The sequence below is a fragment of the Equus przewalskii genome, chromosome 4, assembly GCF_037783145.1.
Source record: "Equus przewalskii isolate Varuska chromosome 4, EquPr2, whole genome shotgun sequence".
Taxonomy (NCBI): domain Eukaryota; kingdom Metazoa; phylum Chordata; class Mammalia; order Perissodactyla; family Equidae; genus Equus; species Equus przewalskii.
Window position 1 is genome coordinate 31,349,773 of NC_091834.1, and position 12,402 is coordinate 31,362,174.

The window sequence follows — 12,402 nt, forward strand, 5'->3', positions numbered from 1 at the left end:
AAGAGGTCTAATGGAGAGGTACAATGAGATTAATGTTGTTTTCATTACTACTACCTACTACCTGTGGTAGTGTGCCTACTACCACAACATCCATTCTGCAGCCCATGGATAACAGAGTAATTTTGACTTCCAAGTTTGATTTTTTAAGAAATACTTTTTGTAAGGCTGGAACTGCCATAGCTGGTGATTCTTCTGATAGATTTGGGCAAAGTAAATTGAAAACCTTCTGGAAAGGATTCATCATTCTAGATGCCATGCAGAACATTTGTGATTCAAGGGAAAAGGACAAAGTATCAACATTAACAGGAGTTTGGAAGAAGTTGATTTCATCCTTCTTGGACGCCTTTGAGAGGTTCAAGACTTCAGGGGAGGAAGTAACTGCAGATGTAGCAGAAATAGCAAGAGAACTAGAATTAGAAGTGGAACCTGAAGATGTGACTGAACTGCCGCAAATCTCATGATAAAATTTTAATGGATGAGGAGTTGCTTCTTATGGAAGAGCAAAGTGGTTTCCTGACATGTAATCTACTCCTCGTGAACAGGGTGTGAAGACTTGAAATGACAACAAAAGGTTTAGTACACATTAGCCTAGTAGATAAAGCAGGGGCAGGGTTTGAGAGGACTGACTCCAATTTTGAAAGAAGTTCTACTGCAGGCAAAATGTTATCAAACAACATCCCATGCTACAGAGACATCATTTGTGAAAGGAAGAGTCAATTAATAAGACAAACTTCATTATCCTCTTAAGAAATTGCCACAGCCAACCCAACAACCTTCAGCAACCACCACCCTAACCAGTCAGCAGCCATCAATATGGAGGCAAGACCTCCACCAGAAAAAGATTGATTACCTGAAGGCTCAGATGATGGGTAGCACATTTTTAAACAAACAAGTATTTTTTAATTAAGGTATGTACATTTTTTTAAGACATAACACTATTGCATACTTAGCCTACGACGGAGTGTAAACACAACTTTTATATGCAGTAGGAAACAAAAAAGTTTGTGACTAGCTTTATTACAGGGGTCTAGAACTCAACACGCAGTGTCTCTGAGGTATGCCTGTAACTGAAGAGCAGCCAGCATAGAAAAACAGTGCTATAAAACCAGCTGTGCATCACAGACTAGCATCTTCCTACACTCACAGAGGATACATTTCACCAAGAACTGCATCACACAGTTAACACCTCACTTAAAGCGCCTACGGCAAGGCTGACCAAGCGTCAAGGGCCAGACACACAATTCCAGGCTTTCTTCTGCACTTACTCCCGGTTTTCAAGCCGTTCCACACCCGGCGCCCTCCAATCCGAGTTCCGGGGAATTATGAAATTTGGCTCCCAAGGTCTAACTGTCCCTGGAACAAAGATCATAGTTGAACCAAACAAAAAAAGCCGCCTTTACAGCACCAGCAGCGGGACAGTCGGTACCGAGATAACAAGGAGAGGAGGACAACAGCGGACGACAACCACCACACACTCTGAGATTGAAGCTCGGGACCTTTTTTCGCGCTCCGACTTGGCCGGAAGTGACGCTACAGGAGGCGCACAGAGCCGCCCCAGAGCAAAGGAGGGTGGGAGGGGGAGCGTGCGGGGGCTGGGGGCGGGGCGCGGCCGTAGCTCCGTTTCCGGTGGCTTGTCGCGCTCGCTTACTCCAGCTGCAGCCGCTCTTGCCCGTGGCTGCTTCCTCCATCCTGGTATTTTTTGGAGCCTCCATCCTGGTTCTTCCAAAGTGCCCGGACCCAAAACAGGAAGTAAGTGCGATGGAACCTTCAGGTCCCAACCACCGCCAGGGCCGCTCCGCCCAATGCAGCCTGTCCGGCCCCCTTGCCGCCTGCCTGCTCCCCACGGCCCGCGCTAGCTGCCGGCGCCCGGGCACCGCGGGCGGGGCCGGAGCTGGGCCTTCGCGACGCTGAAGCTGCCTAACCCCGCACGCTCAGCCCAGGGCCTCCCTCTTAGGGCCGGGCCTGCGGCGGTGGCTCCGGCTGCAAAGCAGGGTAGTGAGCGGTCGACGAGCCACAGCACCGATCCGGCGGGGGCGGAAAATGGCGGCGGCTTCGGAGGAGCTAAATGGCGCCAGGACCCCTGGGGGTGGGGTGGGCTGGGCGGTTTGGTAGAGAATTGGGCCGGGGAATGTGGAGAGTAAAGGAGCCTTACTCGATTTCTCGTGGTGGTCTTTTTCTAAAATTTATTTCGTTACCTTACCGGTTATTATGCGGTCTAGGATAGGAGAGGTGGGCTTGAGAGAGCTGGGGCGGGTCTCGGCGCCCCCTCCCTTTTTCTTTTACCTTGTTTGCGTTTCAGACTCTACTCCCTTCTTTCTGGGCTCCCTCTCGCTCGGCTATTCCTGGCCCAGGCCGCAGGAATCGGGGTTGTGGCCGAAGCCTGTCAGCCCGGGTCCCTTAAAAAGGAAGGACATGAGCTGAAGTGCGGATGAGAGCCCGCCCTAGCCGGACAGGGAACGATAGACTGCGTCGGTAAAATAGTAATTGTATTTTGCCGAGTTCGGAGGAAGTTTTAAAATTTTTAATCCTTCTTTATCCTTTAAAATAGACTTTGTTTTGAGAGTTTCTTCAGGGCAGTAGAGTGTTTTAACCCAATCTCTGGCTTAGATTTGAGAGGAGTGGCCAAGTGCCGGTCTATGCAGTTGAATGATACAGCATGTGTTTTTATAATGAAAAGTATTCGGTGTGGATAAGGAGGGGGCGAGTCTAAGTCAGCACTCCTCTCTTTCCACGATTGAATTTGAAAGTTCAATGTGTAAGGTTGCTTTCCTTGTAGCTTGATTCATCGTCTTGTACATCCTTTTTGACAAACGAGGCTGCTTCTTGGAACGTCCGACAAATGCATGTTCTGTAGGATTACTTTCTAATATTCAGTGTTTTAAGCATAGATAATACCGTTTGGAAATTTTACTAATTATACTTCTGTTTTTAATTGGTGAAAGACGACCATTTAGAGCTTTTAAGCTTTAGTTTAACTAAGAAAGTGTTCCTCCATTGTGTTGAAAGTTTTACAAACAAAATCTATTTTTCTTTTTCAGTTAAGGATTTTTATATTTTTCCATGACTTTACTTTCTTTCTTTGAGCTGGTTTTAAATTCGGATTTCAAATAACTTTTTGAGTATTACTGTTGAAAATTATTTTTTAGTAATTTGAGTAATTTACCACCGCTCCACCATTTAAAGATTCTGTGGTGATAATACACCTAAAACTTAGCTTTTTACTATGATGATGTAGTAGTGGCAAGATGTCATTTTTTAGGAGAATATTTAGAAATTTAGTTAAGAGGAAAAAATTAAAATTACTTTCCTTAACATTAAAAAAATTGCCAGGCCATCTTGAGTTAAATTTGGTGTGAGAATAAAGTTTTTTCCTTCATTCACAAGGGACAAAAAAATAGCTTAATTGTTTCTGAAAAAAACATTACTTGTTACAGTTATGAAGAAAAATACGTTTCATGTTTTTTTCCTCAAAGATTGGTACACCTGAGCTAACATCTGTTGCCAATCCTTTTTTCTTCTTCTTCCCGAAGCCCCCCAGTACATAGTTGTATATTCTAGTTGTAGGTCCTTCTGGTTGTGCTATGTGGGACCCTGCCTCAGCAGGGCCTGATGAGCAGTGCCCTGTCCAGGCCCAGGATCCGAACCCAAGAAACCCTGGGTGGCTGAAGCTGAGTGCAGGAACTTAACCATTCAGCCACAGGACTGGCCCCACATTTCACGTTTTGTGATGATTTTAACCCGTTATTTTAACTCCCATATGCTAAGTGCTTATGTGTTCCACCAAAGAAGCTAATTTTTTTTTTTAAGTATTTTAGTTGTTAGACTCACCCCAAAATATGCTTTTTGGGACTGATCTAGAACCTGCATATCCTGCGTGAATCTCTTTGATTGCAGTTGACTAGATGGTGGAGCCAAAATGCTGTTGCCCTGTCTTCAACAGCAGTGAATCAGTAAGTACTGGGCATTGCATATTTATTTAGAACTTTAAGTCCCTCCTTTCAGCAGTTACGTGAGTATATGCTATATAAACATTTTTCTCTTAGTATTCAGGTTTTAGAAGTATTCTGAGGGGAGGAAGTCACAAAAGAGTTTTGGAGTTAGGATTTGAGCTTTGAAAGCAGAGCTTAACTGAGAAAATGGTTACTGGTAGACAATTAGAAGAAAGTAGGTGTCCTCTTTAGTCTGTTTTCTATTTTTTTAAGTTCTCTTCTTTTTACAGACTTTTTTTTTAAGATGGGAAAAGGTTATCTCATTTTACCCCAAGGCAGTGGGAGAGATAAATGTATTATTTGTAAGGTTACTTAGATGTTACTAGTGTTGAAATAAAAACAGTAAAACTAGTCCTTACTGTCTCCACATAATGCTTATCTTTCTGCTCACTTCATTTATCTCTCCAACGTCTACAGACCCTAATTTTTATTAAAGTTGTAGTGGATTTTTGTGTCCTGAAAATAACATAGTTTTATTAAAGAGTTGTTCTTGTCATGCTCCGTTAAGTAAGTACATTGGCTTAAGTTAACACTTGTAAGGATGAAAAAGATAATGTAAAACAAGTGTCCCTAGGGATTTACAGCCTGGCACATAGATGTTAAAATATTGAGGAGGTTGGGAAGTGTTTTTGAAACTATTGAGGTCCTAGATCGTTTACATTAACCGTGTATCTGTTGCAAAGACATCAAAACTTTAGCAATAAAGTTTAGGAAGAGTTCCGCTTTTTAAATATCACATATAGAGGCTGGCTATTTAACACTGAGACATTAACTTGCCTTCTCAAAACAGAATTTTTCTTTTTAATAGTTAATTTTCTGTGACTGCCATCATTTTTAGCACTTTTTTCCCCATATGAAAGGATTTCCTGAGGCCGGCCTAGTGGCACAGCGTTAGGTTCATTAAGTTCAAACGTTCCACTTTAGCAGCCAGGGGTTCGCTGGTTCGGATCCTAGGTGCAGACATGGCCACCACTTGGCAAGCCATGCTGTGGCAGGCGCATATAAAGTGGAGGAAGATGGGCACGGATGTTAGTTCAGGGCCAGCCTTCCTCAGCAAAAAGAGGAGGATTGGCGGCAGATGTTACCTCAGGGCTAATCTTCCTCAAAAAAAATAAAAAAGGATTTCCTAGGAATTGATACACTTCTAAAAGCTTTGCAATTTCAGCTCCAAAGCTTTTTCTGAAATATGAAATGACTTGAGAAAGTGGTGAACCTACCGCTGTGTGTTAAATCTAAAATACAGTTATCAAATGATTGACATTTGTTTGCTTTCATAGGATTTTCCCCCTTTTTTCATGTTTTCTCTTTCCTTTTGTGAAGAGAATTCTTGTAATAGAAACCTATTTGCATTTTCTTTTTGCTTTCATTCCGTAAAGGTAAACAATAAATTTAAATAAAAGAAGGAATGTGTTTATCATATCTGCTTTTTCAAGTTTATGGAAAGATGTCCCATTTCATGACTGAATACCAGAAAGTAGTAGTTAGGGAAAAGCGCACTGGAGAACCCTTTATGAATGATTGGGTTTTTTTATTTGTTTGAGTTTTTTTGGTTTTTTGTTTTGTTTTTTACACATTTTCCCTTTTTAAGCTGTCATTTTGGTTATGTATACTGTTGTCAGACCATTCATCCAAGGACCAGGTTGTCAAAACTAATCTTTACTTACCATCAGGTGTTACGTAGCAAAAGACAGGCTCATTAGGTTTATTTACTGCTCATGTGTATTTTAGTATCTGTTGAGGAAGTACTCTTTAAAATCAAGTTCAGTGTAAATCAGAGGACTATAGTGATAATTTGATGTATTCCCTTTAAAGAGCTTCAGGTGGTACCTTGCATTAAGTGCTCAATTTTGAATAGATAAAATCTTAAAATATAGCCAAATATACATTATAAGCTTTTAAATTATGCACTTGGTGAAAAATAATATTTTTGCTTTTTAATGAGCAATATGAATTTATTGCCAAACCAGGTATGAACTGCTACGCCTAGAAGTGATACATACTACCAAGTAATTCCTTTGACTCTAATAATGACATTGTTTTCAGTAGTTCATAGTTGAAATCAACATCTTAAGCAATTAAAACCTATTATAATAAACATCTTTATTGATCTTTTATGGTGCAGTATATTCATGTTTTACCACCTTGAAACCAAGCTGGAAGGAACATTAATTAGGTACCTTAATTCAATATGCTTTATGTTCATTTATAGCTGCACTCCTCAAACTTCTTCAGAGTATAGGGAAGAGCAGATCCCCAGGGGCTTGGGACCATAGTCCAAAGCATTCAATCTCAAGTGCGAAGTGTTCTTATTCCTATCTTGAATAAAATCAGTGTCCAAGATGTTATTCTGTGGCTTTGTCTGTTTTCTGACATGCCTCTGTATACCTGTGTTCAGGATGTAGAAATTCTCTTCTACTTTCTATTTAGCAAAGAGTTTCTTTCAAATTAAAAATCTCTTAAAACGCATCTTTCAAATTATTTTTTTTTCAAATTCTTTAGTGTACATTATTAAGCAAATGCACTTAGAAGCATTTCCTAAGGCACTAATTATATGCAGTGATAGGTATCGTCTTTATAATGACAAGATCTCAAAAACAAAAATGTTTAGTAATAGGTTAATGGTTAGATAAATTTAGACTCTATCTACCCAGTAAAAATGCCATAGAAAAATAAGTAGCAATATTAGAAAATGCTAATAAAGTGCAAAAAAAAGTATTATAAAAGATGTAACAGTATGATCTCAATGTTGTAAACACAAGAAGATGTGTTGATACATGGATAAAAGACTGGAAAGATTACAAAAGTTACAGAGGAATATGAATGATTTTCTGATTTCATGGGGGTCAGGAAAAAGACATGAAAACTAAATCTGTCTTTACTGTGTATTAGTTGAGTTATGCTAGAAACTTTGCCTCTCAGCTAGTGTTTCTCAATCTTTAATCCAGTAAAATTCTGGTGCTATGTGTTCTGTAGCTTGCTTGATTTCCCCTTATAAAAGTATATTATAATACTGAATGTTTTCATACCATGTAGTCTCTTCCCATCATTCACTGTCCTATCAATCAGAACAATTATGTAGACTCAGTTGATGGAAATGGCAGTCTAAAATAATCCATTGCATAAAAATTTAACATCAGTATTGGAATGGAGTAGGATAAAGGACTCATTTCTTTAATTAAAAACTGTGTTAAGTAACAGATCCAAGAGTTGTTTTTGTTCTACGTTAAATAGGGTCATCTTGTTCATTGGGATCTATAAATGAAAACAAATATATTTCCCATTTAAATATAAGTACTCCATTATGAGTGTTTTGTACCACATTCAGGCTTCTTAATTTTATTAGGGTATTGTTAACTTTACCAAATGATGGGAACATGCAAAAATGCCATTTTACCAGTTAAAGTTCACTATTAGAATTTATTTTTTTCCTCCCTTGTCTTCTCATTTCTAGTTAATGTGAAAACAGTACGTATGGTATAAATATCACAGAGAAACAAGGAAAGATCTAAATGGACCAATGGTGTGTATTTATTTGCCCCAAAGAGGACCAAATACTTGATAGTAGAATTGGAGATGATCTGATATATTTCCCTGATAAACCAAATGGGGAATGCATCCAAAAGTTAAGCACAGTTTCTTGTATAATGAATTAGAATACAAGACAGTAAAATACTAAACTTTGTACCTTACTATCAAAAGTTGATTTATTCACCGCTTTCTCAGTCACTCTAATAGTCATATGAGAATACAGTCATGTACCACATAACATTTCATTCCAAGGATGGACCATGTATACAATGGTAGTCCCATAAAATTAGAACCATAGAGCCTATGTGTGTTTGTATAAGTACACTCTATGGTGTTTGCACAGACAGAATACCTAACAATGCATTTCTCAGGACATACCCCTGTCAAGTGATGCATGACTGTACAGATGTGCTCTTCTGAATAGCAGCTGTCCTGACCCTGCTGTGGCTAGCTGGTATCCTCTCACTCTGCCTTGAAAGCTAAACCTCGTAAAAGACCTGTTGTTTGTATTTATTGTCTTCCTTACTTCCAGTTCTCTGTTCCAGTGGGGCTTCTGCCCCCTCTACTCCCCTGAAACTACTTTCGTTAAGGTCACCAATGTTCTCCATGTTGCCACATCAGATAGTCACTTCTCCATCAGCTTGTCCTCTCAGCAGTATTGAACACTCTTGACTACTTAAAAAACACTCATGTGTCTGTTAGTTCACACCTCTTAGTTTTCCTCCTCCATCATTAGCTGTTCTTCTCAATCTCCTTTGCTTGTCTATGTATTGCTTGACTTCCAACCAGTACGGAGTGTTCCAAAACTGGAATCTAGGCTGTCTTCTCTAACCTCTCTAGATGATCTTAAACACAATTTGCATGCTATTAACTCAGTTTTATAGGTCTAATCCTTGCCTGTTGAATTCCAGCTGTCAACTTGACATCTTCATTTGCATGCCTTATTTATTTATTTTTTTTTTAAGGAAGATTAGCCTTGAGCTAACTACTGCCAGTCCTCCTTTTTTTGCTGAGGAAGGCTGGCCCTGAGCTAACATCTGTGACCATCTTCCTCTACTCTTTATACGTGGGATGCCTACCACAGCATGGCGTGCCAAGCGGTGCCATGTCCGCACCCGGGATCCAAACCGGTGAACCGTGGGCCGCTGAGAAGTGGAACATGCGAACTTAACCACTGTGCCACCAGGCCGGCCCCTGCGTGCCTTATTATTAATTATTGATATTAATAGTAATAATATTTAATATACATTTTAGTTCCTCACAACTCAATCAGCTGTTCAAGACGAAAGTGTAGGAATTTTCTTAAGATAGCTGCCTTTCTCTTAATCTCCATCATCTCTTGATTCAGCAAATCTGTCAACATTCCTCCAAAGTATATCCACTTGTCCAGCTTCCTTTCTTTTAGTTCTGCCGCCCATTCCAAATGACAGTCATCTCTTGGACAACAGCTTGTCTTCATAACTTACTGCCTTATCCGTTCTCCATAGTGCAGTCTAAGTAATCTTTTAAAAATGTAAATTATATTCCCATAACTTAAAACCCTCCAAGGATTTGTAAGGCCTCATGAGATCTGCCCCTGTCTTTATCTCCAACCTTAAATTCAGCCGCTCTCCCTCTTGCTTGAAAGCCTCTGCAGTGCTGGCTGCTTTTTTTTCTTCCAACAGGTGAAATCAGGTCCTATATCTTAGGGACTTTGCTGTTATTAATCAGTTGGCTGGTTTGCAGGCACATATTTGCAGTGGTGTCTCTTCATGGTGCTGTTGAGGCAATGTAAAGTAGCCATTAAGGTAAAGTTCAGTGTTTGTCATATAATACTATTTCTGTAAAAAGACTGTATGTGGCAGGAAGGGATATATTGACTTATATGTGCATAAAATAACTGGAAGGAGGCATGAAAAATTGATACTGTTTCTCCAGGGAGGAAGACTGGGTGACTGGGGAATTGGAGTGGGAAGTAGGCTTCACTGTATACTAACCACCTTTACCTTTTGAATTTTGAACCATGTAAATATGTTACCTATTAAAAGTAAAAATAAAGCCAGGTGAGTTTCTTAAATACTGATAAGTATGCTGCCATGTAGCTTTAACTATGGGTGTGGGAGAAACCCCAGGAGAGTGAGTGGAGAGCATATCTCTCAGGGTAAAAAAAGTGACCACTGTATCCTTAGGGCCTAGAGAGTGCCTGGCACATAGTAGGTCTGTGGTGTATGTTTGTTGATTGAACACATGTGCTTGTTGATTTGCAAAGCAGTGTAGAACCACTTAGTAATCTGTAACGAGTTACCGAACTTTAAAACATGAACCAGATTCCTGATTTAAAGCTAGTGCACTGCGTGGGATCACCTCTAACCAATACAGGTTTCAAGAATGAAATTCTTTCATCTAGCTATTTCAGACTCCTTTTTCCTTGTACCTTACCGTATCTTACCATATCTTTTCAAATCCGCCTTTATTTTTTCTTTTTCCCAACGTTTTAGATTGAGTCCTGAGATGACATTCATTAAAATGCTAAACCAGTACCATTTTGCACTTATCAAATGAGCAGTTGGCTGTTTTTTACTTTGTGGTTCCTTTTTAAATAAAAATACTGGCAAGGTTACCAGGAGTAGAGTTTACACCTCAATGGTTGGGATATAAATTTATACAACCTTTCTGGAAAAAGTACAGGGTGACTTAACAGTTCATTTTGTCATATTTGATCTAGTAATTTTCACGAATATTGTTTAAGGAAATAGAGTCTATAAATGTTTCAGTATGTTTTAAGGAAATGAAAAATTGGGAACAGCATAAATATCCAGTGACGGGTTGTTAAATGATGTCATGTTTTTTATGTAGTGTAAGTTTTAAATGATACAGAAAACTTCAGATAAATACCTAACTTGGTTTTCTTCACACTTTTCAATATAAATGAACTCTGAAAAGCAGGATATAAAATTGCTTATGGGGGCCGGCCCAGTGGCGCAGCAGTTAAGTTCACACATTCTGCTTCTCGGCAGCCCAGGGTTCGCCGATTTGGATCCCAGGTGCGGACATGGCACCTCTTGGCAAAAGCCATGCTATGGTAGGCGTCCCACGTATAAAGTAGAGGAAGATGGGCATGGACATTAACTCAGGGCCAGTCTTCCTCAGCAAAAAGAGGAGGATTGGCTGTAGTTAGCTCAGGGCTAATCTTCCTCAAAAAAAAAAAAAATTGCTTATGCACTGTAGTCTCACACATGTACACACACACCCCCCCAAAGAGAGTGAACCCTGATTTGTGTAAGTTTATCAATGATTTTAACTTTTTTTTAAACGTTTCATTTCTCTTTCTTCTGCAGTCAGTAGATATTACTTACAAACCAGCTTTTTAAAAATTTAATGGATTCAGAAATGAGAACAACATGAAATCTAATAGAAGATTAGAGGTGCAGGATCTGTACCTTTTTTACTGCAAACTTATTTATGTATAGCAATTCTCAAAACCACCCTGGAGAGGAGTTCTAATTAGAATACTGCAAAAATGGGAATTTTAATCCTTAGTTTTTGCTGAAACATCCCCTTGAACCTCAAATCCTACTGTACGTTTTAAGTTTTGGTTGACCTTTTGGGATGAAGATGAGAAGCCTATTGAAAGAAACCTTTAAAAATCAGCCATTTCAGGTTTTGTAAGTTTCACATTGCACAAAAGCTTGCTTGTAATTTACCTTTTCTGGCCTGATTGTTTAGGATTTTTTTTCAACATGTTCCCAGGCAGGGTTGTTCACAGATATTATATAATTTTTAATGCTGTAAGATGAAATATATATATAAAGAGAGATGTTAATTATTATAAAGAAAAAATATGTTTACTGGTAGTTACTGGTAATATTTATGGTACTTCATTAGTTGATGTACACCCTGGATCCTGTTATGTGTACGAGGTCTACAGATCATAGAACCACTAACATAGTTCAAACTATTTTTTCCAAGAACGTTTGCCTGATGAGGGACATCTTGGGGTGAGAAACTGCATATAAGCTAAGTAGGTAGAGGATCTTGTCATTTCTACCCTTCATTGACTAATGCTTTTAGATGCTTATTTCCAAAAGGTATACTTAAAGAATTCTGGTTTTGTCATTCCTCTTCTAATTGAGACATCACAGAACCTTGAGGCTAGAGTGACATCAGCATACTGCTAGCACACGAGTTTTTGTTTTTATTAAGCCTTATTGTGTAATGCTATAATTTTTTTCAGAGTGTTGCAGGGGTAGGAACATGGGAGAAAAACAATCTGGATAACATGAAAGTGATGCTGGTAGCTAAGGGAAGGCGACTTGATTCTGTGGGAAGGGCTGTAGCTGATCCATCTGTCTTCTAGGTAAGCCTGCCTTTGTTCCAAAGACCTCACCTCATGATTGACAAATTTTAGCTGTAACTAGATCATGCTTTCCATTTATCTTTAATTTGGAAGTGATATCTTTACCATTGTAAAGTGAGTTGTGTCCTTTTAGAACAGTAATTTGCATAGTGAAACTTTAATGAATCACTGGATCTTCACCATGTAAATCTTAATAGATCTTAAGTTTTTCTGCAAAAGGAAAATGCATTTGTGTAAATGGTAAATATATGAGCAGACTACTGAGTGATTAATTTAGTACACATCAAGGCTTATGTCTTCTGTATTGTTTAGTTGCTAAAAAGTAGTATGGGCAAGACCAAAATTGAGTATTGAGGCAAGAACTTCATTGAACTTTATAAGGTAAGCTTGAAGACTTCAACCAGGCCAGTGATTATAATTCAACACATTTCTCCCTGTCAACATAAGATATTGTATTCTAAGACTCTGCTCATTCAGTCTGAACAAGAGGAGACTAATATATGTGTAAAATAGCAGGTAAAGGCACTTTAAACAAAAATAGTTCTCTAT

The 12,402-nt window shown here is 39.0% G+C and overlaps 1 protein-coding gene across 9 annotated transcripts in view; it reads left to right on the forward strand.

Annotated features, from left to right (window-relative positions):
* The first annotated feature begins 1,546 nt into the window (after positions 1–1,546).
* DMTF1 (cyclin D binding myb like transcription factor 1) overlaps positions 1,547–12,402 on the forward strand; it is a 45,136-nt gene continuing 34,280 nt past the window's right edge. Inside the window, exons 1-4 of one of the 9 annotated variants that reach the window (XM_070617330.1) lie at positions 1,745–2,472; positions 3,859–3,950; positions 9,182–9,304; positions 11,731–11,853. The gene's annotated coding sequence lies outside the window, so the exon portion shown is untranslated. Of the gene's footprint in view, positions 3,951–7,440; positions 9,305–11,730; positions 11,854–12,402 lie in introns of those variants that run through there. The other 8 variants (XM_070617332.1, XM_070617329.1, XM_070617333.1 and 5 more) reach the window with 8 other exon arrangements.